The sequence below is a fragment of the Oncorhynchus masou genome, chromosome 28, assembly GCF_036934945.1.
Source record: "Oncorhynchus masou masou isolate Uvic2021 chromosome 28, UVic_Omas_1.1, whole genome shotgun sequence".
Lineage (NCBI taxonomy): Eukaryota > Metazoa > Chordata > Actinopteri > Salmoniformes > Salmonidae > Oncorhynchus > Oncorhynchus masou.
This window is the reverse complement of record NC_088239.1, coordinates 49,651,483-49,677,556: the sequence shown is the minus strand read 5'-3', so window position 1 is coordinate 49,677,556 and position 26,074 is coordinate 49,651,483. Positions and strand designations below refer to the sequence as shown.

The 26,074-nt window shown below is 41.5% G+C and overlaps 1 pseudogene; it reads right to left on the bottom strand.

Moving 5' to 3' along the window:
- Window positions 1-18,340: 18,340 nt before the first annotated feature.
- On the bottom strand, window positions 18,341-21,650 carry LOC135518612 (neuropeptide FF receptor 1-like; annotated as a pseudogene).
- Window positions 21,651-26,074: the final 4,424 nt, after the last annotated feature.

The window sequence follows — 26,074 nt, the reverse complement described above, 5'->3', positions numbered from 1 at the left end:
AAATAAATAATTGAATTAATAAAGCCGCATACAAACATGGTGTCTTTTTTGCTTTCTTGAGTAAGGCAGGTGTTTCAGCTTAGCTTAGTGCTTTCTTGAGTAAGGCAGGTGTTTCTGTGGTGGTGGGCAGCCATCGGAAAATACGGAGCATAGGGGTTGGTGATGTTCTCTAGTTGCGCCGTGATTGGCTCAGTGTTCTGTCATTCATGGTGACAATGAGTGGTTTGGAGGGAATCAGTGGCTAACTACAAGCGTTGCAAAACAATCACTAGCCTGCTATTCAGTGGAGTGGGTGTGTGGTTCAAGTCTGGGTTTAATGGTCTCTTCTCCAAGCTTAAAGGATAAACATTCAACACCACGGGCCAGAAAAGTTTGATAACAAGATTTTCTCACAAGGACTGCCGCACCACCTTCCTATTCAAGTGAGCACAGCACAACAAGTTGAGTCCAAAAATGGCTTGTATGCTGCTGCATAAATGATGTAATATGCCAGGGAGATATGTATACTGTAGCTAAGAAAATAATACTAAGTGTATGTTGTGTAGTAAGCTGTTAGTAGCCCTTGTGCCTCACCCTAATAATTTGTTCCCCTTCCCCCTCATAATATAGCCTACTGTTCTGACAAGGTGGTGCACATGTAGCCTATACCCTGTTTTAGAGAAATGTAATTATAGAATATTGTAAGAGCTTTCATTTTCTGCTTATACGCCCCCTTTATTTATCCTATGGTTCTGACTTGGTGTACAGGGAGAATACTGTAAGAATGACCCATGTTCGGTATTCTATCTCTGTACATTTCAAAAGTGCTGAACAAATAGTTATATTGACTACGTCCGTCCGAGCTCGCTCATTAATGTCTTAATCGAAATTATGGATTGCCTCTTATCCGCTCATCATTCCCTTATGCCATAGTTTGTACATCTCAATTGTGAGAAGAAACTACATTTGTTTATGCAAGTTAGCCATATCAGCAAAAAAAATTAAAGGCAGTAAATAAGACTGAATGAACTGTTTCAATGCCAGACAAGGCTCCGCTGATAGCCAGGTGTACCAGTGGTAATGATTAACTCCATGGTGCTGAAAAGAAAGCTCTGCTGTTGGGACCGCTTTATGTAGGCCCTAACAGTTTGTGGGCACCGTTTGTCACCGTTACAGTGTAATTCATGTATTGTTTAGTGTTGTGTTGTGTTTTATAGTGGCTTTGCTGGCATGCATCTAAAACAACTGTTTTTGAGTTTGTCCCGCCAATATTGACATGCTAAAATCGCTGCAGGTCATAACTAGCCATATAATATTGCACTAAATGTCACAACAGGTGTAAATATATTGGGCATTACAGTGTTATGACATGTTATGACATATTCATATTCATGACATAAGACCATGGTGCTTGCCTACGGAGCTGTGAGGGGAACGGCACCGCAGTACCTCCAGGCTCTGATCGGGCCCTACACCCAAGCAAGGGCACTGCGTTCATCCACCTCTGGCCTGCTCGCCTCCCTACCATTGAGGAAGTACAGTTCCCGCTCAGCCCAGTCAAAACTGTTCGCTGCTCTGGCCCCCCAATGGTGGAACAAACTCCCTCACGACGCCAGGACAGCGGAGTCAATCACCACCTTCCGGAGACACCTGAAACCCCACCTCTTCAAGGAATACCTAGGATAGGATAAGTAATCCTTCTCACCACCCCCCTTAATGATTTAGATGCACTATTGTAAAGTGGCTGTTCCACTGGATGTCAGAAGGTGAATTCACCAATTTGTAAGTCGCTCTGGATAAGAGCGTCTGCTAAATGACTTAAATGTTAAATGTTATTCCCTCTAAGCTCATCTGGGACTGCCACGCAGAAATATCAGCCCACAGATAAATGCACGAGATTGAATTTCAGGAAACTTTCTAGAGCAGTGGTCACCAACCGGTCGATCGCAATCCACTAGTCGATCTTCAAGGCATTCCTAGTCGATCTCCAAGGCATTCCTAGTCGATCTCCAAGGCATTCCTAGTCGATCTCCAAGGCATTCCTAGTCGATCTCCAAGGCATTCCTAGTCAATCGCCAAACATTTCTGTTAAAAACCTAACGATAAAGTCTTTTGTTCCCATTTTGCATTATTCGTCTCGGGCTGTTGGTGCACCCAATTTAGCAGCCCTGCACGCCGGGTAGGCAAACTGTTGCTATTTTGAACCATTTCATGTGTCTGAAGGTACAAACTCTGTCTTCCCGGTGGGCCCAGAGAGCAAATCAAGTGCACTACAGGCCTACCGCTGGCCAATTGGATGGCTCAGATTACTGTGTCTGCAGTGACGTGGCAGTCATAAAAGAAAGCTACTGCAAAGTTGATACTGTGAGACTTCAAAACGTTTAAAACCATGATTAGATAGAGACTGTTAACGAATACAGTTGTTTAAGTTCTTACTCAGCACTATCAATACTTTGTATTCAACACTTTTATAAGCCATAAAATGCATGTTCTTCCTATTTCCACTCAGCGCTACAACAAGCAGTGTAGCAGTAATGAATGAGTAGGAAAGTGTATCTATAGGCTAGATTTGTTTGAGGAATTTCACTTTCTCTGTCCATAAGAGTAACAACGTGAATTTGTGCATGAGGCAGAAATAATGCGTTGCGTCTTGAGTTTCCCCATCAGCTGAAAAATGTGTCCCTTTTTGGTCAGTTTCAGTGGAGGAAAGGGAGAGTGGGGATGTTGAGAGGCGGACCCTCAGTCTGTGTCACGATCTTGGAAATGAGCGGACCAAGGCACAGAGTGAGTATAGTTCCACATATTTATTTAAGTGAAACTAACAAACCAAATAACAAAACGTACAAAGACCGTGAGGACGTAGTGCCCAAACACACTAACAAACAATCAATATCCCGCAAAACACAGGTGGGGAAATAGCTACCTAAATATGATCCCCAATCAGAGGCAACGATAAACAGCTGCCTCTAATTGGGAACCATATTAGCACCAACATAGAAATAGATATACTAGATCACCCCCTAGTCACGCCCTGACCGACTACACCATAGAGAACCAAGGGCTCTCTATGGTCAGGGCGTGACAGCCTGCTGCTCTCTCCCTCCTCTGAGACTGATCATCAGATGCAGGCACCATCAGCCCTGTAAAATAAAAAACAAAAAGCAATAATAATAATAATTTAAATAATGTAAATGTATGCAAATAGACCATTGCCATATATGTATCTGTGCCATTTACTTTGAACTGGACTGTGTTTACAGCATGAGCGGTGGTGAGTAGATGCACTTTGAGATCAAAGCAAGAGCTGCATGTAGCCATGTGTGAACATTTTGTTCATATCCTTTGCTAGTTAGTGAGTTATTAGCCCAGTTATAGATCATTTATAGTCAGCAATAGGGGAGTGACTGCTTTCTACAAGAGCACAAAAAGTCTACATTTCTAGGCATCTTTGAAAAGCGAGTCAAGTAATGAGCTTTTTTTGTCGTAAAGTGGCAGTGTTGTATTTTGAAACAGGCTTGAATAAGCTAAGTGGCCAATAGGCAGAGGGTAGCATAATTTGTCTGATTCTCTGTAATAATGGTATAGGAATAATAATGCATTTTATTTTGTAAAGTGGTTGCTTGCATCAAACAACACAACAACATTTTCAGTCACCTCCTTGTCTGAAGGACAAGTGGATGAACAGGTTAATGTCAAGCCCTGCATATTTTTTTTCAAAGTCTCAATGAATGTAGGCCCACATTGAGCACCAGACATTGGCTGCTACTTTAGGCTGAGTGACAGAACAGCTATTTCCATGTTGAAATGTTATGGGATGTATTTTCCCCATTTGTTTTTGATGGTAGGCCACTCTGATAGGCCTACATTATTATCAAATAGCCACAGTAGCCTACTTGGCCGCTGTTAAAACTGTAACTTAAAGTGGGTACAGCCTCAGGTTTCACAGTAAACGTGTGCTGGAAGCTGCACAGAATTTTCACAATGTTCAAGTTTGCGCTCGGCAGACCTGAAATTTGCTCAGTGCCGAACATTTTTTAGAATGAACATTGGTAATGTATTATGACACTGGGTAGTCAAGTAAAGTGTTACCCCAAAATCTAATATCATGGATGGCCAGTCATTGCATCCGTAGCTCTGGCTATGAATTTAAGAATGGGGCGGGAAGAACGGTTTGTTATTGTTTCACCTTTGATTGACGCTTTAACAGAGCGTTTACACAACACAAGCAGCACTTGCCTAGCCACGCTAGCCTCGTCTTCATATGGGCGCAAATAAGCTAGCAAGCAAGCTACAATGAGGGAAAAAAGTATTTGATCCCCTGTTGATTTTGTAAGTTTGCCCACTGACAAAGAAATGATCCATCTATAATTTTAATGGTAAGTTTATTTGAACAGTGAGAGACAGAATAACAACAAAAAAATCCAGAAAAACACATGTCAAAAATGTTATAAATTGATTTGCATTTTAATGAGGGAGATAAGTATTTGACCCTTCTGCAAAACATGACTTAGTATTTGGTGGCAAAACCCTTGTTGGCAATCACAGAGGTCAGACGTTTCTTGTAGTTGGCCACCAGGTTTGCACACATCTCAGGAGGGATTTTGTCCTGAGATGTGTGCAGATCTTCTCCAAATCATTAAGGTTTCGAGGCTGACATTTGGCAACTCGAACCTTCAGCTCCCTCCACAGATTTTCTATGGGATCAAGGTCTGGAGGCTGGCTAGGCCACTCCATAGAAGGGGCTGCAGGTTCCCAACTGGGAACACCCCCCCCCCCCCCTTCAGCCCAAACGGTGGCGCAGGGAAAGCAAAAATATTCTTAAAAATATTTAACCTCCACACATTAACAAGTCCAATAGCTTAAATGAAAGATAAACACCTTGTTCATCTACCCAGCATGTCAGAATTTTAAAATGTTTTACAGTGAAAACATAGCACATATTTATGTTAAACCACCACTAGGAAAGCATACAATATGTAGCCACATTGCTATGCAAAATAGCACAATCACAAACGCAGGATTAAAAGAAAAATAGTTCCCTAACATTTTGAAAATCTTCATCAGATGACAGTAATAGCACATGTTACACAGTACATTTATGTTTTTTTCAATAATATGCAATTTATATCCATAAATCTCCGTTTACATTGAGCCATGTTCAAAAAATGCAGCAGAAATGTCCGGAGAAATTATAAATAGCTCCGGCAGCTAACGCCAGATAACAGCAATAAACATCATAAACTTTGACTAAATATACATGTTCTACATATATTTAGAAAGATACACTTCTTCTTAATGCAAACGCTGTGTTACATTTATTTTTAACGTTACAGAATTCGTTCACTATTCAATAATCTGAGACGGCGCTCAGGCATTAGCATTATTTCTCTACAATGTTGGATTCGACAAAAATACAATTTTATAACATAAATATTCCCTTACCTTTGATTGTCTTCGACAAGAATGTCGTGGAAGGAGTTATACTTACCTAATATAACGTTTGGTTGCTGTTGGTGTGTCTTTGTATTAGCAAACGCTAACATCTTCAGGTGAATTACCCCAAAAAGGACTTCTGATCACGAAAATTGCGCAACAAAACTTCAAATTTACATATTATATGTCGACTAAACTGGTCAAACTAAGTGCAGAATCAAGCTTTAGGATGTTTTTAACGTACAAAACAATTGGCGATTAAATCAAACATAACGAACTCTCCTCATGCAAGCTGGAAAAAAAGACCCTTTTCACAGAGCGCGCACCTGAAAACTCGTGACACCTCAGTATTTTGCCCGCCAAGCAGTCAAAGCTCGTGCTATTTTCTCCGTTCCACGTCTCATTGAAAGACGAGAGCACGCTGAAGAAATAGAAACTGTTCCCAGATCCGTAGCTGGTTGGGAAGGGTGGGGGCGATGACGTCAAAGTTGGAGCAACTTTCTTAGGAGAGAGAGAGAGTTTGGGAGAATGGCTGCCCTGTGAGTTCTGCTTTACATACAGACATAATTCGAACGGTTTTAGAAGCTTTAGAGTGTTTTCTATTCAATAATAATTTTTATATGCATATATTAGCAATTTTTGACAGTTTTTTTTAGTTTACTTTGGGCACACAATTCATCCAAAGGGGGCAGTATTGTCCCGAGCCTTAACTTAATGTGCTTCTTCTTGAGCCACTCCTTTGTTGCCTTGGCCGTGTGTCTTGGGTCATTGTCATGCTGGAATACCCATCCACGACCCATTTTCAATGCCCTGGCTGAGGGAAGGAGGTTCTCACCCAAGATTTGACGGTACATGGCCCCGTCCATCGTCCCTTTGATGCGTTGAAGTTGTCCTGTCCCCTTAGCAGAAAAACACCCCCAAAGCATAATGTTTCCACCTCCATGTTTGACGGTGGGGATGGTGTTCTTGGGGTCATAGGCAGCATTCCTCCTCCAAACACGGCGAGTTGAGTTTATGCCAAAGAGCTCCATTTTGGTCTCATCTGACCACTACACTTTCACCCAGTTGTCCTCTGAATCATTCAGATGTTCATTGGAAAACTTCAGATGGGCATGTATACAGTGCCTTGCGAAAGTATTCGGCCTCCTTAAACTTTGCAACCTTTTGCCACATTTCAGGCTTCAAACATAAAGATATAAAACTGTATTTTTTTGTGAAGAATCAACAACAAGTGGGACACAATCATGAAGTGGAACGACATTTATTGGATATTTCAAACTTTTTTAACAAATCAAAAACTGAAAAATTGGACGTGCAAAATTATTCAGCCCCCTTAAGTTAATACTTTGTAGCGCCACCTTTTGCTGTGATTACAGCTGTAAGTCGCTTGGGGTATGTCTCTATCAGTTTTGCACATCGAGAGACTGACATTGTTTCCCATTCCTCCTTGCAAAACAGCTCGAGCTCAGTGAGGTTGGATGGAGAGCATTTGTGAACAGCAGTTTTCAGTTCTTTCCACAGATTCTCGATTGGATTCAGGTCTGGACTTTGACTTGGCCATTCTAACACCTGGATATGTTTATTTTTGAACCATTCCATTGTAGATTTTGCTTTATGTTTTGGATCATTGTCTTGTTGGAAGACAAATCTCCGTCCCAGTCTCAGGTCTTTTGCAGACTCCATCAGATTTCTTCCAGAATGGTCCTGTATTTGGCTCCATCCATCTTCCCATCAATTTTAACCATCTTCCCTGTCCCTGCTGAAGAAAAGCAGGCCCAAACCATGATGCTGCCACCACCATGTTTGACAGTGGGTATGGTGTGTTCAGGGTGATGAGCTGTGTTGCTTTCACGCCAAACATAACGTTTTGCATTGTTGCCAAAAAGTTCAATTTTGGTTTCATCTGACCAGAGCACCTTCTTCCACATGTTTGGTGTGTCTCCCAGGTGGCTTGTGGCAAACTTTAAACGACACTTTTTATGGATATCTTTAAGAAATGGCTTTCTTCTTGCCACTCTTCCATAAAGGCCAGATTTGTGCAATATACGACTGATTGTTGTCCTATGGACAGTCTCCCACCTCAGCTGTAGATCTCTGCAGTTCATCCAGAGTGATCATGGGCCTCTTGGCTGCATCTCTGATCAGTCTTCTCCTTGTATGAGCTGAAAGAGGGACGGCCAGAGGGAGGGACGGCCAGGTCTTGGTAGATTTGCAGTGGTCTGATACCCCTTCCATTTCAATATTATCGCTTGCACAGTGCTCCTTGGGATGTTTAAAGCTTGGGAAATCTTTTTGTATCCAAATCCGGCTTTAAACTTCTTCACAACAGTATCTCGGACCTGCCTGGTGTGTTCCTTGTTCTTCATGATGCTCTCTGCACTTTTAACGGACCTCTGAGACTATCACAGTGCAGGTGCATTTATACAGAGACTTGATTACACACAGGTGGATTGTATTTATCATCATTAGTCATTTAGGTCAACATTGGATCATTCAGAGATCCTCACTGAACTTCTGGAGAGAGTTTGCTGCACTGAAAGTAAAGGGGCTGAATAATTTTGCGCGCCCAATTTTTCAGTTTTTGATTTGTTAAAAAAGTTTGAAATATCCAATAAATGTCGTTCCACTTCATGATTGTGTCCCACTTGTTGTTGATTCTTCACAAAAAAATACAGTTTTATATCTTTATGTTTGAAGCCTGAAATGTGGCAAAAGGTCGCAAAGTTCAAGGGGGCCGAATACTTTCGCAAGGCACTGTATGTGCTTTCTTGAGCAGGGGGACCTTGCGGGCGCTGCAGGATTTCAGTCCTTCATGGCGTAGTGTGTTACCAATTGTTTTCTTGGTGACTATGGTCCCAGCTGCCTTGAGATCATTGACAAGATCCTCCCGTGTAGTTCTGGGCTGATTCCTCACCGTTCTCATGATCATTGTAATTCCACGAGGTGAGATCTTGCATGGAGCCCCAGGCCGAGGGAGATTGACAGTTATTTTGTGTTTCCTCCATTTGCGAATAATCGCACCAACTATTGTCACCTTCTCACCAAGCTGCTTGGCGATGGTCTTGTAGCCCATTCCAGCCTTGTGTAGGTCTACAATCTTGTCCCTGACATCCTTGGAGAGCTCTTTGGTCTTGGCCATAGTGGAGAGTTTGGAATCTGATTGATTGATTGCTTCTGTGGACAGGTGTCTTTTATACAGATAACAAACTGAGATTAGGAGCACTCCCTTTAAGAGTGTGCTCCTAATCTCAGCTCGTTACCTGTATAAAAGACACCTGGGAGACAGGTATCTTTCTGATTGAAAGGGGGTCAAATACTTATTTCCCTCATTAAAATGGAAATCAATTTATAACATTTTTTACATGCGCTTTTCTGGATTTGTTTTGTTGTTATTCTGTCTCTCACTGTTCAAATAAACCTACCATTACAATTATAGACTGATCATTTCTTTGTCAGTGGGCAAACGTACAAAATCATCAGGGGATCAAATACTTTTTTCCCTCACTGTAGGTAGTGCTACGTATCAACAGCCAGTGCGCTCTACTTCTACATACAGGACTTCTCAGTTGGAACATTGCAACTCTTATGACCTAACAGCCATTAGCTTAAGTACTCGGAATAAAATGACTCACTTTGTTCCAAACCCCAAGTCAAGGCCTGTATGACATAGCTTTTTTTTCTTAAATAGCATCTACTGGATCTGGGCCACATGGCTTCAGAATCAATCAGTCAAATTAAATGCACTTTGGACTGCCTTATAAATATGGAACATGTAGGCCTACCCCATTTAGCTGTACCCTCCAGTTCCCCTGTTATTGTGGTGATCAAGAGACAGTGGGAGGCCTGATAACATGCAGAACACAGAGACAGACAGTGCATCTCACCAGTAGCTGATTATCATCTGCTGAGTGGCAGCGAGTCACAAATAAATGGCACAAACTCTCACTCATTTATCAATGTTAATACATACACTACCGTTCAAAAGTTTGGGGTCACTTAGAAATGTCCTTGTTTTTTATAGAAAAACTATTTTTTTGTCCATTAAAATAACATCAAATTGATCAGAAATACAGTGTAGACATTGTTAATGTTATAAATTACTATTGTAGCTGGAAACAGCTGATTTTTACTGGAATATCTACATAGGCATACAGAGGCCCATTATCAGCAACATCACTCATGTGTTACAATGGCACGTTGTGTTAGCTAATCCAAGTTTATCATTTTAAAAAGCTAATTGATCATTAGAAAACCCTTTTGCAGTTATGTTAGCACAGCTGAAAACTGTTGTTCTGATTAAAGAAGCAATAAAACTGGCCTTCTTTAGACTAGTTGAGTATCTGGAGCATCAGCATTTGTGGGTTCGATTACAGGCTCAAAATGGCCAGATTCAAATAACTTTCTTCTGAAACTCAGTCTATTCTTGTTCTGAGAAATGGCTATTCCATGTAAGAAATTGCCAAGAAACTGAAGATCTCGTACACCGCTGTGTACTACTCCCTTCACAGAACAGCGCAAACTGTCTCTAAGCAGAATAGAAAGAGGAGTGGGAGGCCCCGGTGCACAACTGAGCAAGAGGACAAGTACATTAGAGTGTCTAGTTTGAGAAACAGACGCTACTCAAGTCTTCAACTGGCAGCTTCATTAAATAGTACCCGCAAAACACCAGTCTCAACGTCAACAGTGAAGAGGCCTTCTAGGCAGAGTTGCAAAGAAAAAGTCATCTCTCAGACTGGCCAATAAAAAGAAAAGATTAAGATGGGTAAAAGAGCAGTTCCTCTGTCCAGTGTCTGTTCTTTTGCCCATCTTAATCTTTTACAACATTAACAATGTCTACACTGTATTTCAATTTTGTCAGGACCCGGTTACGAACCTGGGTCTCCGGAGTGAGAAACAGTCACTTAACCAACTGAGCCACGAATAGTCAGCAGAACCCAGAAGATGAGGCAGACACAGCAGTACTTAAGACGGTGTATTTAATAAAGTAAAAAAGGAGAAGTCCTTCAATACAAAAATGGTAAATCCAAAAGGTGGTAGGAATAGCACAAAAAGCCTTAAGAGATACTCAAAAACAGAATTCCACAAGAGCATCCACCGGAATCGACAAGAATACACAGAACACTAGGGCTGGGTGCTAACATACAAACACAGAGCACAGAACTGAGGGAAACTAAGGGTTTAAATACAATCAGGGGAAACGAGGCACAGGTGCAAATAATAATGGGGAACAAGGGAAAAAACATAAGGTCAAAAAGCACAATGGGGGCATCTAGTGACCAAAACCCGGAACAACCCTGGCCAAATCCTGACAAATTTGATGTTATTTTAAAGGACAAAAAACAAGGACATTTCTAAGTGACCTCAAACTTTTGAACGGTAGTGTACATACAAACACGCACTCGTTCTTCATCATGTTTTATACATGTCAAGCAATTATCATAATGGTAAATCCTGTTAACAAATGTTTTTAACACTGATGACTTCAATAACTGATTTTTGATTCCCAGTAACAAGAGACAACATGGGGGTGTGCATGTTAACATTTTGTGAACTTTATTCAAAGAAAACAAGCCATTTTTAATATATTATTGATCCAGGAAGCAATTAACTTGTGCCTCTGTCGGAGATGGGAATTTGACGTGAAAGGGAACTAATTGGAGATATCTCCTTACAACATGCACTAGCGAGCAATCTACAGGAAAACAACATTTGATGGGATGAATGTGATGAGAGGATGGTAATATTCAGAATAAGGAGGATGCAGTGCTAAATTTGGTAGAGAAGAAAATGGAATAGTTTTTGTAATATGGATAGGTTCACTCAAATTTCCATTAAAGGTAGAGCTTTATACAAGAATACAACTTAACAGCAATTTCCACTTAACAACCAAGGCAGGACCTAAGGACAATATCTAACATGAGACAAATATTAAGAAATATAAACTCAGTGTGAGGTCGGTATTGTATCTACAACAATCCATCATCATACTGAAATCGGGTAATGCAAACGTATCTCAAGATCACTTATACTTAAGCAATAAGGCCCGAGGAGGTGTAGTATATGGCCAATATATCACGACTAAGGGCTGTTCCTATGCCCGATGCAACGCAGAGTGCCTGGACACAGCCCTTAGCCGTGGTATATTGGCCATATATCACAACCCACCGAGGAGCCTTTTTGCTATTATAAACTGGTTATCAACGTAATTAGTACGATAAAAATAAATGTTTTGTCATACCCGCTGTCAGCCAATCAGCATTCAGGGCTCAAACCACCCAGTTTATAATGTACTATACACAACCACAGTCATTGTCTGTCACTCTTTTACTATTCCAACAGTGAAAGCAATAGTCTGCGGTAGCTGCAAAAATAAATACACAAAAATATACTGAGAATCACAAACACAGCATAAATAACTTTTCCACATTATAAACACAGCACTTTGATCTGTATTCATACACAGTGCACACCAACATCACCTGTTGGATCATTTAAGGTTGCATACTTCAAGGGTATGTACAGTTTCATTACCAATTAGCCTTGCAACAGCTTGAAACTCTTCTAACTTAATTTCTGTTACTTTCTCAGTGTCATATCTGCTCTGCATTTTACCAACCTGGAATAGGCGCATATTTGGTTCACAAGTTCATACAGAAACAGGAAACTTTGTTAAGAAAAATGTTATAGTTTAAATTCAAAACACGTTGCTCTCATGCAATGTCATTCCTTGACCAGAAGAAATCGAAAAAAAGTGCTATTTACATGTGAAAATGTAATGGGAGGAATATTCTGCATTGTCTTATTTTTTTACCAACTCTTTCTGGGCTCTCTGGTTGAGTTTATTGGCTAATTAATGTCAGTGATACCCAGTTAGTAGTGAAATATGAATGTCCTCCTGCATAACCTAAAGATTTCCCTAATCATTGTTAACCAATATTTGATCTTTAGTTAAGCAACCTGTAACAAGTAATTCTGTAGCTGGGGGACAGCAATGCAGGTGGTTCACTTCATTCTTCCCTCACGTGGATGCTATAACTGGTTCTCTGTAGGTGAATAGAGGGTGCCTATATGGGACACTAAGAGCACTGACTGAAATGTTTGGGGCGTATGTACTGCACATCTGGTAGCTACAGTCAGGTGTAAAAAGCTCTTTCACAGTCAAATGTCATGTCAGTACCTTCTAGTGCTGAGTGATTAGTGCTTTTTGAGGTCAGTTCAGTTTCTGTTTGTTCTGAAAAATAGTCACAGTTTTCGATTTCATTTTTTTGGGGGGACATTAAATGCACTATGTATTATGTGGGTTGAGTTCTGTAATAAAACAAAGAATAAAACAATTAATAAAGTTTGATAATGGTAGTGACTGCTCATTACTGCTTATCATTTATTAACCATCAATTATTCACATTACTTTACTGTAATAATATATTTCAGTTGTTGTGTATATTACATTTGTTTTATTTCATTATTTGATTAATTCCAAGTCATCATCTCATCTCTATAGAGCTGCTGGCTATGCTGTCTGACAAAATCACTATTTTAGTAGTTCTTCAAAGTAAATAAGGCATACTTTATAACTTCTTAATACCAACTATCAATCACTTAGATCATGTATTTTCAGGTAGATTCCTTGCAGAGCAACTGCTTTTTATCCCTCTATCTCTCTCCATCACATGTTCTCTCTTCTCTCCGTCTCGTGTCTGCTCCACACAGACTGGACAAGTAGGCTGGTGCACAATGGATTGTGATCATTGTAGTTTATTATTATGTTTTCTGTGCTAAGCTATGTAGAATATTGGCCTGTTGGACACTACAACTCACTACTACATAGCACAGTTCGGCAAGGCTCCAGGCATAAGCGACTCCAGACATAAGCGTTATTAGCAGTCGCTTTGGCCCCCGACCTAAAAATTTTATTTTTTATTTTTTTATGAACTCAGTCGGGGTCTCAATTTACTGTTGCGAGTTAGAATAGTAGAATACACAGGGTGCAAGTTAGACATTTGGTTGTGTATCAGCAGTTTTTATCTTGTTGGGTCAGTCACTGACAGTCACTCAATTAGCAATGTCAGCTAAGAATTTTTGGATTGATAAATTAGTCTAGCCAGTTATCTGAACTGATCTCCAGGGGGGCCCCATTGATTTTGTTAGTCACTCTCACTCAGATATCATTATGATGGCATACTGAAAGTCATGGCAAAATGTGTAGAATCGCATGAAATTTGTTAGATATATTTTTGTTGTTGTAATGTCTCTGCCCCATGCACCAAAAATGTTTATTGCAGGAAATTTGCTTTTAAGGGCAACTCCACCACTTTTCAACCTTATTTGCATTATCTCCAGCACGAATACCAGTGTCAACATATGTGAAAACAGCTTATTTCTTAGTTTTGTAGAAATACAATGCCTTCAGAATGTATTCATACCCCTTGACTTATTCCACATTTTGTTGGGTTACAGCCTGAATTCAAAATGGATTAAATATGTTTTTTCTCACCCATCTACACACAATACCCCATAATGACAAAGTGAGAACATATTTTCAGAAAACAAAAATATCTAATTTACATAATTATTCACAACCCTGAGTCAATACATGTTAGAATCATCTTTGACAGGGATTACAGCTGGGAGGCTTTATGGGTGTCTTTAAGAGTTTTGCACACCTTTTTATATTCTTCAAGCTCTGTCAAGTTTGTTGCTGATCATTGCTAGACAGCCATTTTCATGTCTTGCCGATTCAAGCTCAAACTGTAACTAGGCCACTCAGAACATTCAATCTCATCTTGGTAAGCAACTCCAGTGTATATGTGCCCTTGTGTTTTAGGTTATTGTTCTGCTGAAAGGTGAATTTGTCTCCCTGTGTTTGTTGGAAAGCAGACTGAACCAGGTTTTCCTCTAGGATTTGACCTGTGCTTAGCTCTCCTCCGTTTATTTTTATCTAAAGAACTCCCTTGTCCTTGACAATGACAAGCATACCCATACATGATGTAGCCACCACCATGCTTTAAAATGTGAAGAGGGGTACTCAGTGATGTGTTGTGTTGGATTTGCCCCAAGCATAACGCTTTGTATACAGGACATAAAGGTAATTTATATATATTTTTACCCATCTACCAATAGGTGCCCTTCATTGCGAGGCACTGGGAAAAAATCCCTGGTCTTTGTGGTTGAACCTGTACTTGAAATTCACCGCTCGACTGACGGACCGTACAGATAATTGTATATCTGGGGTACAGAGATGAGGTAGTCATTCCAAAATTAGGTTAAACATGAGGTCCATGCAACTTATTTTGTGACTTATAAAAAAAAGTTTTACTCTGGAAGTTATTTAGGCTTGCCATAGCAAAGAGCTTCAATACTTATTGACACGAGACATTTCCGCTTTTCATTTTGAATTAATTTGTAAACATTTGTAAATACATAATTCCACTTTGACATTATGGGGTATTGTGTGTAGGCCAGTGACAAAACAATCTCAATTGAATCTATTTTTCATTCCGACTGTAGCACAACAAAATGTGGAAAAAGTCTTGGGGTGTGAGTACTTTCTGAAGGCACTGTAAATAGAAAGTTAAAAAGTTCTACCCGATGACATCATCAAAAGATAAAACCTTTTTAAATACTTGATTTTCAAACAATATGAGATTCACAGTGACGTGGGGAGCAAAAAAAATACCCTCCCTTAGGTTAGAAACTCGTTGCAGATTTTGACCCTACCATGTGATGTCACAGAGAAGCATCTTTTTTTGTACCTTGTTTTTTTAACCACAGATCATAGAAAATAGCTGTTTTAACATACACTTCATGACCAAAAGTATGTGGACACTTGTTTGTCGAACATCTCATTCCAAAATCATGGGCATTGATATGGAGTTGGTCCCCCTTTTGCTGCTATAACAGCCTCCAATCTGATGGGACGGCTTTCCACTAGATGTTAGAACATTGCTAGAGGGACTTGCTTCCATTCAGCCACAAGAGCATTAGTGAGGTCGGGCACTGATGTTGGGCCATTAGGCCTGGCTCGCAGTCGGCGTCCCAATTCATCCCAAAGGTGTTCAATAGGGTTGAGGTCACGGCTCTGTGCAGGCCAGTCAATTTCTTCCACACTCGACAAACCATTTCTGTACGGATCTTGCTTTGTGCACAGATGTACAGTAGGGCAAAAAAGTATTTAGTCACCCACCAATTCTGCAAGTTCTCCCACTTAAAAAGATGAGACAGGCCTGTAATTTTCATCATAGGTACACTTCAACTATGACAGACAAAATGAGGGAAAAAATCCAGAAAATCACATTGTAGGATTTTTAATGAATTTATTTGCAAATTACGGTGGAAAATAAGTATTTGGTCACCTACAAACAAGCAAGATTTCTGGCTCTCACAGACCTGTAACTTCTTCTTTAAGAGGCTCCCCTGTCCTCCACTCATTACCTGTATTAATGGCACCTGTTTGAACTTGTTATCAGTAATAATCTGCAATAGGTAAGCAGCTTGGTTGAAGAAATCAACTGTGGGAGCAATTATTAGGAAATGGAAGACATACAAGACCACTGATAATCTCCCTCGATCTGGGGCTCCACGCAAGATCTCACCCCGTGGGGTCAAAATAATCACAAGAACAGTGAGCAAAAATCCCAGAACCACACGGGGGGACCTAGTGAATGACCTGCAGAGAGCTGGGACCAAAGTAACAAAGCCTACCATCAGTAACACACTACGCTGCCAGAGACTCAAATCCTGCAGTGCCAGACGTGTCCCCCTGCTTAAGCCAGTACATGTCCAGGCCCGTCTGAAGTTTGCTTGAGAGCATTTGGATGATCCAGACAAAAGATTGGGAGAATGTCATATGGTCAGATGAAACCAAAATATAACTTTTTGGTAAAAACTCAACTCGTCATGTTTGGAGGACAAAGAATGCTGAGTTGCATCCAAAGAACACCATACCTACTGTGAAGCATGGGGTGGAAACATCATGCTTTGCGGCTGTTTTTCTGCAAAGGGACCAGGACGACTGATCCGTGTGAAGGAAAGAATGAATGGGGCCATGTATCGTGAGATTTTGAGTGAAAACCTCCTTCCATCAGCAAGGGCATTGAAGATGAAATGTGGCTGGGTCTTTCAACATGACAATGATCCCAAACACACCGCCCGGGCAACGAAGGAGTGGCTTCGTAAGAAGCATTTCAATGTCCTGGAGTGGCCTAGCCAGTCTCCAGATCTCAACCCCATAGAAAATCTTTGAAGAGAGTTGAAAGTCTGTGTTGCCCAGCAACAGCCCCAAAGCATCACTGCTCTAGAGGAGATCTGCATGGAGGAATGGGCCAAAATACCAGCAACAGTGTCTGAAGACTTAGAGAAAACGTTTGACCTCTGTCATTGCCAACAAAGGGTATATAACAAAGTATTGAGATAAACTTATTTTCCACCATAGTTTGCAAATTAATTAATTAAAATCCTACAATGTGATTTTCTGGAGAAAAAAATTCTCAATTTGTCTGTCATAGTTGAAGTGTACCTATGATGAAAATTTCAGGCCTCTCTCATCTTTTTAAGTGGGAGAACTTGCACAATTGGTGGCTGACTAAATACTTTTGTGGCCCACTGTATTGTCATTTTGAAACAGCAAAGGGCCTTCCCCAAACTGTTGCCACAAAGCTGGAAGCAAGAATCGTCTAGAATGTCATTGTATGTTGTAGAATTAAGATTTCCCTTCACTGGAATTAAGCGGCCTAGCCCAAACCATGAAAAATAGCCCCAGACCATTATTCCTCCTCCACCAAACGTTACAGTTGGCACTATGCATTCGGGTAGTTAGTGTTCTCTTGGCATCCGCCAAACCCAGATTCGTCCGCCAGACTGCCAGATGTTGAAGCATCACTCCAGAGAACGTGTTTCCACTGCTCCAGAATCCAATGGCCGCGAGCTTTACACCACACCAGCCGACATTTGGCATAGCGCATGGTGATCTTAGGCTTGTGTGCGGCTGCTCGGCCATAGAAACACATTTCATGAAGCTCCCGACGAACAGTTCTTGAGCTGACGCTGCTTCCAGAGGCATTTTTTCTCCCCAATTTCAATCTTGTCTCATCGCTGCAACTTCCCAATGGGCTCAGGAGAGGCAAAGGTCTAGTAATGCGTCCTCTGAAACATGACCCGCCAAACCACACTTCTTAACACCCGCCCACTTAACCAGCTGCAACAATGTGTCAGATGAAACACGGTTCAACTGATGACCAAGCTCCCGACCTGCCACAAGGTGTCGCTCAAGCGCGATGAGCCAAGTAAAGCCCCCCCGGCCAAACCCTCCCCTGGGCCAATTGTGGGCCGCCCTATCGGTTTTGACACGGCCGGTTGTGACACAACCTGGGATCAAACCCAGGTCTGTAAAGACACCTCAAGCACTGCGATGCAGTGAGCTTGTGTGGCCTACCACTTCGTGGCTGAGCCATTGTTGCTCCTAGACGTTTCCACTTCACTATAACTAATTTGAAGGGTGTCCACATATTTTTGTATATGTGTTATAAAATGTTTGTTTTTTCTCTGCCCCATGGTACAATTAGTAGAATTGCATAACATTTGTTGTAAAATTGCCACATTTCCTCTCTACCACATGGCAAAATGTGTAAAATTGGAAATCTCCGATGTCTAGAGGACCACAACAACAACAAAAATCACGCTTGGTGGCCGCTTGTCATTTAGGGCCCCTAATCTCATTTAGGGCCCCCAAAAGGCTACAGCCAGCCCTGCAGTTCTGGCTTGGTCTGAGTTATCTCCAGGAAACTGCAGATCGTTCTCACAGAATGAAAACTAAAAATAACTTATATTTCGGTTAATCGCTCAGCACTATTGCGCTCTTATCTCCAACCTGTCCATTTTCCAACCTCACCATGCATACACACCCCACTGTTGTTGTCCACCCAACTGCCTTTCAAAGCTTCCACACCTGACACATAGTGACCCCCATTGGAAAGAGTCTATCCACATCCTCTGCATGAACACCCCTTTTTATTGACACTCTACCGTTACTGTTACTTCCCTCTGCCCAGGAGCCTCTACAGAGCCTTCCTCCTTCCTCTGCTCCATCTCCAGACACACGCAGCCCATCAGGTCGCTGTCGGTGTAGATGCGGTTCCTCACCCCCAGGGTGGTGAGAAGGTTGGCACTGAGGGCTGTGTTCCGGGGGGCTCTGGCATTGTGCCTCCGCTGAGCCTTGCTCACCACCTGCTCCTGAGGGACCACGCTGCAACATGATCTAGGGTGACAGGCAGCCTGGAAGCCCTTCTTGAAGTTCTCATTGAAGTAGCCATAGATGATGGGGTTGATGCTGGAGTTGGAGAAGGCCAGCCAGTGGGAGAAAGGGAAGATGTAGCCTGTCAGAAGGTCCAGCTGGTCCCCTTCAGGTCTGGCGTAGTCTGTGAGGAGCATCAGGGTCCAGAGAGGCAGCCAGGACAGCATGAAGAGGAGGGCCACCACAATTAGCATCTTCACCACCTTGACTTTCCTCTGGGAGATGGGGGACTTGACGTCCGGGTGCCCCCTACTGGACAGAACAGCTGTAGAGTAGAGCTTGGCCCCAATGCAGCCATACATTATCATGATGAGAGCCAGGGGCATCAGATAGATGTGTGTGAACAGGACCATGGTGTAAACCTTCCTCATCTCCGGGTCAGGCCAGGTCTCATAGCAGTAGTAGAGAGGGTAGGTCTGGTTGTCACTGGATACCATGTAGTGACCCTCCTCTTGCTCCACCATCAGCATCACAGCCGACGGAAGCATGATAACCAACGCAAGAGCCCACACCAGCCCTATAGTTGCCTTAGCAACAAGGAGGGTTAGCTTGGGCTTAAAGGGGTAAACAATACAGCGGAATCTAACAGGAGAAAGGAGAGACAGATGAGAAGTGATTAAATGATTCATTTGAGCGATTTATCTGCCACATAGATTCAACTGTTTATTGTACAACATTAAGTATTTAACATGCAAAGATGAGAGCCTCACTATCCCCTTCCAGTTCCCATGTGTAGATACCTTTTGGGGAGGGGACTTACCTGTCCACAGCGATGGCAACCAAGGTGAATACTGATGCACCCACTGATATCCCCTGTACCAGACCACTTAGCTTACACACTGCATTGCTAAAGGGCCAACCTGCAAAACATCAATAGCAACAATAATACTTTATTAGTGAGCTGCCAGACATATCAATAGCCACACTTTGAACAGGTGTTTTGACATGTTTGGTACATGTGAGTTTGGTATACGGGATTTAGTCAGAATAATGAAGGGGATAACAACTTCAGGAGCACTATATTCATGATTTTGTACTTTTCAAACCTGTATGAAAGGTTCAGAAATAAACTGTTAGACAAGAATGGATAAAGTGGAGGAAGTCTTTGTACCTGCCCAGCGAAATAATTTAGTCTTGAAAAGGTCATTATTTTAAGTTAAGCCTTCCTGACTGAGGGATTTTGTGGCAATGCATGTTTCACACTTTTGTAAATGTGGGGTTTTCTAAAAGCTCTTTTCCTGCCAAGACTCAACTAATGTCTGTATTGATGTTGTAAAACATGAAGAGATTGTGAAGAACTGTCTAAAAAATGTTAAGTAATTCATCAGGCTGTCAAATGAAAGACAGCTGTGATCATCATGTTCAGGCCCACTACTATTCTCTCAGTTCTGAGACTCCAGCAAATATCCAAACATTAATCAGCAATTTCCGCAAGTCCATGTGTAAACAGATAGCTATAAATAATAGTTTTTAAAAAAGCAAAAATAACTGGATGGCGATCCAGCTCGTGGTTTGTGAGATATGTGAAGATTCAGTACTGTGGGAATGAACTGATCTTAACCATTGCAAAGCTGGCTGGGCTGGTGTATGTGCAACCACATAGACATGTAGACCCGTGCTGAAACTGAATCATACATTACATGTGAATGAACACTAGTGATAGCTATAATTATGCTTCTTTCAAGGCACGAGTTGTTTTTCCTAATAATTGTCATTACCAATAGTTAAAGGCAACTGGCCAATCTGTTATAAACAATAACTGTCTCTCGCTAAAGGTTGCATCATTATTTTAATCAAGGCCAACCGTAATCAATTCAAAGCATCATGCATTTATTAATTTATGGAATCATTATAGCAGTAGGGTAAAACTAACTCAGTGGCCTTGTGTCCCCACTCTGAGATTTGAAGGTAGGGTGGTTCGAAACCAAGTTGAGTCATACCAAAGACTCTAAAAATGGGAGGACCCAATGCCTCTCTGCTTTACACTCAGCTTTAATGAGATGGATTACGGGTAAGGCCCCTGCGATAGACTAGCTTCCTGTCCAATGGGTGTACTTGTACATCAAGCTGTCAGGACCCGGTTACGAACCTGGGTCTCCGGAGTGAGAAACAGTCACTTAACCAACTGAGCCACGAATAGTCAGCAGAACCCAGAAGATGAGGCAGACACAGCAGTACTTAAGACGGTGTATTTAATAAAGTAAAAAGGAGAAGTCCTTAAATACAAAAATGGCAAATCCAAAAGGTGGTAGGAATAGCACAAAAAAGCCTCAAGAGACACTCAAAAACAAAATTCCACAAGAGCATCCACCGGAATCGACAGGAAAACACAGAACACTAGGGCTGGGTGCTAACATACAAACACAGAGCACAGAACTGAGGGAAACTAAGGGTTTAAATACAATCAGGGAAAACGAGGTACAGGTGCAAATAATAATGGGGAACAAGGGAAAAAACATAAGGTCAAAAAGCACAATGGGGGCATCTAGTGACCAAAACCCGGAACAACCCTGGCCAAATCCTGACACAAGCAGCCTCATACTACAGAAACAGGAGATTGGCCACTCTTCTATAGCAGTAGGGTGTTACCTGTGATGAGGTTGTCCACCAGCGTGGTGGGGATGCAGAAGATGCCCACCAGCAGGTCACTGATAGCCAGATTGAAGATGAAGAGGTTGGTGACCGTCCGCATGTGACGGTTCCTCACAACAATGAGGCACACCAGGCCATTACCCACCATGCACAGCAGGAAGATGAACAGGTAGGCCAGGGTGTAGCTGGCTGCTATTGTCAGGGAGTGTTGGTAATAAGGCGAGAGCTTGACGCTAGAGACGGTGCAGCTGGAGTTGGTGTTGGTGCAGTTGGTGACGTTGGTGAGGTTTGTGGATAGTAAGAGGTCAGAGGTCATGTAAAGAGTAGTGGTCAGTTGAAGTTCCCATGTGTCCTCCATCTTCTTAGACCAGGAGGAAAGTATCAGGCATAGGCTAAAAAAAATATATATATATACAGTATATATTTATCACATGGAAGTATTTGGTGTCATTAAAAAAAAAGTGTAATCACATTATCAGTCTTTTGTCACTTTGGTAAATTCAATTAATTTAATGACTAGTAGATCGATATGGTTGTCCATTTGATCCAGTCAGAATGCACTGCAGTGTATAGTTGTTTAGGACAATCCACTGTAGGACCTCAGGGTAATGTACAGTATACAGCAGCGGAGGCTGCCGAGGGGAGGACGGCTCATAATAATGGCTAGAACTGAGAGAATGGAATGGCATCAAACACATGAAAACCCTGGAAATTATGTGTTTAATACCGTTCTACTGAATACTCTCCAGCCATTAACACACGCCTGTCCTCCCCAATTAAGGTGCCACCAACCTCATGTGGTGTACAGTATTGTAGCAAATACAGGGGGTAGCTCCAACCGGGACTCAAACCTCAGTTCAGTGACTGTCAAACCAACACCTTAACTGTTATGGCAGGAAGTCCAAACCTCGTTACGAGGTCACTAAATGTTGGGTTAAGGTCGCTACATTACCTCCTTCCTTCAGGAGAGCGTGTCCCCACACTTTTCTATACCAAGTCTCTCACGTGTACACAGTTCTCCGATGGTCTCACAGTCTCCCACTTCTGACACCAATGTAGCCCCGACCGGGACTCAAACCCAGGTTATGTGACTTTCAAGCCAACACCATAACTGTTATCCCAAAGCGGGCCGGACCTCACGACGATGTCACAAGGTGTTGGGTTAAGGTCGCTACAGTATTTTCTAGTAATCGGCCACAAGTTGGTCTGTTTGTAAGCTGTCTCCATCAAGCGACAATGCTATGCATAACAAGCCTCAATGAATTATGCAATTAGGTGACGGCAATGTTGTTGTAATTATAGCGAGACGGTGAATGTCGATTAAGGAATATGAGAACTTCTCTATGACAACCATTCATCTTGGATGGCACAACACCCATTCTACTTTACTGAATGCATTCTGTTTTCAAAGGGGATGAGAGATGTGTTGGTGAAAGTCATTGGCCTTATGATATGTCAACAGGGATGTTTTACATAATGATTCAACAAGTCAGTTAGCTCTGATGTCTCTGATTGCACGGCCTTCATTCATTACACTTTAACAATGATCTATTTAAATATAACATTATGCTTATGATATGCTTATCAAGTGAATAAAACTGTATAAACATACACAACCAATCATAAAATGTTTTTTAGATGTCAAACTTAAGCTTTCTTTCAAAACCAAAAGCATTTCATTCAAACAATAAACAATGAAATAATGTATAAACAATAAAATAATGTAACTATTTCTCACATTTCAATAAAATATTTAAAATAAATAAAGTGATACAATAGCCTATAAATATTTGGTGTTATTTCTCAACACATTAGTGAAGTGTTCACAGAGATATGCTCACATAGGATCGAATCTCATTTTCACAACAGGTACATTTCAATGGATCAGAATTTTTAAATGGAATGGGATTTTCTTTTCTTTGCGATAATTTTACAGAGTTATCATACTTTTTACTATTTAATTCGCCTTACATTTTCTGAAATTAAGTGAAAGCGCCTACCTTATCAAGATAATTCCGTTGACAAAGAAAGCCCTATACTAGACTTAAAATAGTAAGAAAAGCCGTTGATGATTTATAGAATAAAGACCATATCTTAAGTGCCTTTTCAAAGACCTCCACCCGTGCAGTAACAGAAGAAAAAAATAACCAAATCGTAAATACTCTGCACACTAAATTAAGAAATAGATACAGAGAGAACGATTAAACTTTTCCTCACTAAAACACTTTCATATGCATATTGAGCTCTTTTGCCTGTGTGTCTCATCCTCACAACCGTCTATGCGTCGGGCGAACGAGGAGGCGTACACGGTGCACGTGAACGGCTTTTATAGCTACAGCGCAGTCGTGCGTGCGCCACAGTTGGAGATGTTCTAGACACCTCAGGCTACTCATCACCAGTTTTCGCAGAAAAGCAATGATCTCGAGTATTCCTTTACTTGGCAATTCCAATAATGAAATCACCCTACCATGTCGGAATACACATATATTTGTCGGAAGTCAGCGAATGGAATTAATAGTGTTAGGCCTACGGGGTTACTCCCATTGTCAGCGTCAAGTGTTGTCACAAGCCAACACTGTTGTCACAAGCCAACACTGTTGTCACAAGTCAACACTTTTGTCACAAGCCAACACTGTTGTCACAAGCCAACACTGTTGTCACAAGTCAACACTGTTGTCACAAGCCAACACTGTTGTCACAAGTCAACACTGTTGTCACAAGCCAACACTGTTGTCACAAGCCAACACTGTTGTCACAAGCCAACACTGTTGTCACAAGTCAACACTTTTGTCACAAGCCAACACTGTTGTCACAAGCCAACACTGTTGTCACAAGTCAACACTGTTGTCACAAGCCAACACTGTTGTCACAAGCCAACACTGTTGTCACAAGTCAACACTGTTGTCACAAGTCAACACTGTTGTCACAAGTCAACACTGTTGTCACAAGCCAACACTGTTGTCACAAGTCAACACTGTTGTCACAAGTCAACACTGTTGTCACAAGCCAACACTGTTGTCACAAGCCAACACTGTTGTCACAAGTCAACACTGTTGTCACAAGTCAACACTGTTGTCACAAGCCAACACTGTTGTCACAAGTCAACACTGTTGTCACAAGTCAACACTGTTGTCACAAGTCAACACTGATACACTCATGTTTTAGCTTCACCATGACCCTAGCCATTACCCTGCTACTTGTGGTTGCACTTGTCATATCAGCTCATATCATGAACTCACTGCCTGTATCCATATATCTGGAACAAACATCTGCACTGTAGGCATCCTGCATAAAGGGATGACAGTACATCATGTAAATGGTATAACTGCATGATGATAGTTGTTCAAATACATATAGGCTTTACTTTCAAAACGAGAGAAAAAGTTGACGAGCTGTGGTATACCATAATTACCAATCCCATCAGAAGTCAGTGAATGAGACATAATTTAGCTTGGAAAACATGTTACCAAATGTCCCCAGGGTACAAGCAGAGAGAGCAACATCAATTCGGTATCAAACAATCTGTGTCTATATCCTTACAAACCAATTGTGTTGAGCCCCAGTACTATTCATCTGCGAGCCAATCATTTACAGGACCTGGGGAAACCATAAAAACACATCAAACGCGTGCTCTAGCAGGGGTGCAAAGTGCTGTAGCTCAAATACAACATAATTATGCAAATAAGCGATGTGAAAGTACAAGTGATACATTTCATGCTCCTAGGGGGGCATTTGACATTCCTCATTTATGGCCCAGTCTACTGTACATCTCAGCCATTCAGTTTTGGATTGTTGCAAGTTGTTGAAAATATATTTTTTCATGTCCAGGACCAGTGGAGCAGGTAACAGTATTTTATAAGGGCAACAACAATGTCCTCACTCCCTATCACCATTGGAATGCTTTCACATTGATTTCACGATAGAATTAACTAATTCAATATTTCTCATTGGTATTGACACAGCTACAGTTGAAAGCAACTAATTCCTGTCTTGAAATCTCTTTTCCAAATAAACCTATAATTCTAAGAACAGCTGAAAGTCAAGGTTCCCTGTTCACCGGGAGTTGCCTTGAAACCTCTTCTATCCAGCTAAACACTGACCAGACAATGAGTTAGGGTGGTTGGAATAATGTGAAAGCAATGTGAAAGCATTGCAATGGTGACAGGAAGTGAGGACATTGCAGTTGTCCTTGGTAGGAAGGACAACCGCAATGTCCTCACTCCCCGTCACCATTAGGTCTGTGTCTTCTGGCATCCAGTACATTCCAGTAGTTTACTTACACCGTTTAAGAACTGCAGAACACTCTAAAATTCTATGTTCTTGCATCATCAATGTATCAATTCACATCAAGTTAGGTTGGAAGGTAAAGCCAAAGAACATACCCGTATGGATGGGACTGTAAAAACAACATCATCGTCCTCCATCAGCAAGCTTCAATACGGTAGGGCAAAGTGGAGAGTCACTCTGATGTACTACCATGGTGTAGTGCACTATGCATTGCTGACAAACTTGGGTTGCATAAAGTATAAGAGTATAGTCCCGGATTTCATTGATTCACTGTAGGCTGATGATTTTGTCAAGCAGAGAGAGAGGTGACTATACAGTAACAAGTGATGTGGAAAAGTTGATCTTGTGCGATGTTGCATTGGGCAGAAATGGAATACACACCAATACCATTTTACTGAAGCCTTCTGCTTTACAATACATGCTACATAATATGACTATAATATTCCACTTACATCTGAAAAATGTGACAAAGTGACTTGAAACAACCGTAAGAGG